General features: G+C 33.9%; 1 protein-coding gene across 1 annotated transcript in view; it reads left to right on the top strand.

Moving 5' to 3' along the window:
- The window catches only part of LOC117173502 (probable tubulin polyglutamylase TTLL1), a 491,055-nt gene that overhangs the window by 442,317 nt on the left and 44,170 nt on the right, over positions 1-4,568 (top strand). The gene's annotated exons all lie outside the window — the stretch shown is intronic.

Below are 4,568 nucleotides of genomic sequence, written 5' to 3'. Positions count from 1 at the left end.
GCGAAGTATTCAAATCATGAGAAAAGCCAGCCCAGCATCGAAATCTGGAAATATTAAAATCCCAATTTCTTCATTTTATTTTAAAGCAGATAGAGATATAAATAGAACCGCCGAAGTGTTCCGACCGGCAATCGTGCACCATCGAGTTTTCAAATTCAGAAGAGGAGAAATGGGTTGCGCGCGCAACCCAGGGTTTTATATCGTCTCCTACCATTTTCACACGGACATAGTCGTGTCATAGTATTGGACCACGTCTCGTTTCAGATCGAATCAGTTTCTTTGAGGAAATTAAATATAATTGTCCTACAGAAATTGACAGATGAGGGTTTTTCGTTCGTCCAAATAATATCATCATCTGCTTTTAATTGCAGAGGGACGAAGGAAATCAAAAAGAAAGATTTATCCGTGAAAAGGCTCTTGTGATAGCTGATGTTTTCTTCACTTTAAAAATCAATGTTATAAGATTCATCGTTTGCATCCACATCATTAATCTTCTTTGATCACTTTTGCCGTGTCACCTGGTGCGCAGAAGCACCGTCCATACCCCACTTTCCAAAGAGCACTTGTTTTACCACAAAGATTAGCAAGATCATCTTTTTCCATTTGCAATAAGATTCGCTTAACTGTATGATTCAGTAAACTTATGTAATGGACACTTGCTCCTAAATTAGATGTATCTATATGCTCACCATTTCCTGGATAATAATCTTTTTCGCTTCGGAGATCTTTAAATACGGCGGATATGACTCATTACCAGTTATTTCTTCGTTGTACTTTATTAGCTTTTCGTATTTCCTCTTCGACAGACCTAAATCCACGCACATCGCTAAGATTCTTTGCAATTTATTCTCGTCATCATCTTCCTTACGAAACTGCGTCCCAGATTCGCTATTGGACTCTTTTTTGATCCATGAAAGTGCTTTAGATAATTCTTCCTTGGTATAACTTGAAGCAAGTTCTTGGACGCGCCTTTTCTTCGTCTTTTCGGATCCATCTCCAAATGATAATCGTGGTCTTCGTCTCTTTAGAACATTAGTTAAACCTTTTGTTTGGATAGATGGGCAAGGAAAAGGTACCTTGAACTCTGCTTCTAAGAATGCAGCATGATTTTGAACAAAAATGCTTTTTTCCAATAGACACTTTTCCATTTTCTATAATACAAAGGCATAAAAGAGTCAACCAATTTTTTTCTTATAACCATTAACTGACTTTCATCAAGAGAAGACGTAGCATTAATATTATCCAAAATCAAATCTACTTTTCTACATTTTGATTGTGGATCGCTATTCCAAATGATGTCACATAAGTGCTGATTTTTTATTCTGTATTCCATGTTAAAAAATACTTCGAAGGATTTCCTCAATATCTCCGTAGAAACACGCAGTCATTTTGTGAACGTCTTCCATGAAGCAAAATTTAAAAAATGCAGAAAAACAAATCAACAACAACTTGAAGTTGCTCCTGCTACATTCAACTGTTTTTAGGTATAGTTGATACCAAAAACAATTTATTTGTAGCTACAGCAACTTCAAGTCGTTCCTGATTTTGTTTGCCTCATTTGTTTTATTTTATTTTCAGAAAGACTTATTTGGTCAAAATGTGCATTTGTTTATAAAAATTGTTTAAATAATTGGCAATTATTATCTATTCCTAATTTATTGTAAGCGCACATCATTATCTGTGATACTTTATACAAAAGCTATAGGTTAAAATTAGCTAATCATTGCGAATCACGAAAAAATGACTTTTGTGAATTAATTTATTTATAACATTATTAACGATTTTTGTAGTTACTCTAACTCACTGAAAAATATTTTTAGTTATTTATTTAATTGATTTATGACCTTTTTTAATGAATTTGAAAGTCTTGGAAAAAATGATATCACGGAAAAGTTTAGCAACAAAAAGTTGTAACTTTGTTGTTCAATACAAAATTTACGTTGAGTCGAATTAAAATATCTGCAGGTACTTGTTATAACTGGAAGCCTTACGGTCGTTTCTAAAAAAAACATCAAAATCCGTTAAGAATTGCACTGTCGGTCGATTTTTGTCCAAAAAAGGTGCGCCATTTTCCCTCGCTTTCTGCTTCTTGAGATCCAGAACAGATTTTCCCTCTGATTCAGAACCAGAAACGATCATGTTTATTTTCTCCCTAGAGTCACTTGTCCTACCTTGGACTTAGATTTTCCTTGGGGTACGCAAGCAATTCTGAATAGCTGATTCTCGATGGTTTCACTGCACTTACACTTCACGTTTTCCCACTGAGTAAACTCACTTTGTGGGACTCCATTCACCTTTGTTTTTATGCCGCATCCCTTGCACGAGTTGGTACTCAGCAGGGTTTTCGCGTTCTTTTCCTCTTCGTAAAATGTCACGAGATCACATTTTAGCAATCCGTCCTCGACCCTGGTCCGTCAAAAAAAAGGACTTAAGGGTTTAGGGTATTTCAATTTATTTATGTAGAATTAGAATGTTTCATACAAATTTTTTACGATTTTTTCAGATTTATCTGAATTTTTATATTTTTTATGTTTATGTTTTATGTTTTTATGTGAACAATAAGTCATTAAAATATACCATTTTCTACCATTTTTGATACGATGGAAGTGAAATAGTGTCCATCCAACATGAATGAAAAAATTACGCGGGGGCTATCCATAAACACTTTATTTTGTTTCTGTGATAATACATATTTTCCATGCACAAAGACATTTAGAAAGATAGGTTTATAACGAAGGAAGTAAAATAAAGTACATGAAATGTGAATTTTTAAAAAACGCGGGGGTAAACCACCCCTACATATTTTTAAAACTGCTGGAAATTTCTAAATTCATAGAAGAAATTTCTTTTAAAAATATATATTGCATTTGAGGCTAAAATAAAATTGTGTTTAATTTGAAAAAAATTTAATTAAAGGGGGTAGCTACCCCTAAACACGTTTTATTTTGTGTCTAAAATTGCAAAATCAGTCCAAAATCGAGTAAAAGAATCCGAAGAAAATACGTGTTACACCAAAAATAGAGGATTAAGGTATTTAGGTATTTTGAATTAAAAGAGATCATTGGCGAGGGTAACTGACCCTAAATTGTTTCACATTATTATCCTTTGTACGTAAATCTTGTGCGCATTATTTTCAAATTTTTTTTTATTCAAAGATTGAATTGGAAATAAGAATATATATATATATATATATTCATTTATTTATTTCATTAACTAATTATCTTATTTTTGCATTTAGTTGAAAATTTAAAATTGAACTGTTCTTACTGTTGCAAAATTTGTCTGTGTTTCTATAAATGCGTAAAGTTTTATCAAATTAAACTCTATAGACGGTTTATTTAGAAAATTGCAATGGTTATGAAAAGACTTTAAAGAAGATATTTTTCCTAAAATTTCATTTGTAGCATTTTTTAGGTCACAGGAAATGTGATGTATTTGTAAACCATCTCGAACATGTGGTTCTAGCATTGTCCTTTAAGTCAGTTTGAAAAAAACTTCAGAAATACCGGTCGTGTACCCAGAGAATGGGAAAAAACCAAATAGAAAATTCTACACTTGGAATAGTCGTTCTTTTTAAAAAGTTTTTCATTATGCAGATAATAGTTAGCCCAAAAAAAGCATCTTAATACGTTACTTCGTTCACGAGATTTTGACGGACAAGGCAATTTGAATACGCTATACCAAACTCTCGCTTTCAGTCACCCCGTTCTCGGCCTTCCTAGAAATGCTGGCTCACGCAATATCTGCGGGAAGTAGAGCGAGAGCGTTTGCAACATTATATATATTCCAAATGGAAACGAGTCAGGCGGTCCTCACTGTTTACGTTTCTATCCCTCCGAAATCAGTCTAAAGCCATTTAAAGGCGACCCCCGAGACTTGACTGAAAGCGAGAGTTTGGTGTAATTCAATTTGATCGCGAATGCCTCGCACGTTCAAGCTGCTTCCCCCAATCCGCCGTCACACAATCGATCGCATGTTGTTCGTAATTTTGCTGCGATTGCAGCCCCTCCGTTCACAAATAAAAATTCTATGCATTTTACTAGAAACAGTTAAAGTCTCCATTTGTATATTATTAAAATACGAGCTCTCCACCTTAAAAATTACACCTGCTGTAAGAATTCCAAAAAAAACATTATCTTCTGTCCTAACCACCGTGGAATTTTAAAATTTTTCTTTTTTCATTCAGAACTCATAACTGATCATGAACTGATAACTCACTTTTGTGAGACTAAACTGGAAAAAGTTATTCTATTTTTTAATAATAAAAATGCGTCTTTTCCTACTTTTAGCCATTTTCAATCAACTGAGTTCAGAAATAAAAATGACCTGAGTACTGTTTTGGGCGCAGCAGATGTTGTGGGTTACAAATCCGCACTTTCATTGCTTTCAAACATTTGTTTTCAAAAGTACGGCCCCTGAAAAACATACGATCTGTGAACAATGGACAGATTTCCGGGCAATGTATTTACTAGATTGGTCTGAATTTTTTCAAAAACCTGATCTCGAAGTTCGACCAGCTAAACTGTATATCTTTTTAATATCTTTAATTTAAAGTTGAAGCACCTCCC

The sequence above is a fragment of the Belonocnema kinseyi genome, chromosome 5 (assembly GCF_010883055.1).
Source record: "Belonocnema kinseyi isolate 2016_QV_RU_SX_M_011 chromosome 5, B_treatae_v1, whole genome shotgun sequence".
In the NCBI taxonomy this organism is placed as follows: domain Eukaryota; kingdom Metazoa; phylum Arthropoda; class Insecta; order Hymenoptera; family Cynipidae; genus Belonocnema; species Belonocnema kinseyi.
Note: the sequence above shows the minus strand (reverse complement) of the source record. Positions and strands in the feature narration are given on the sequence as shown.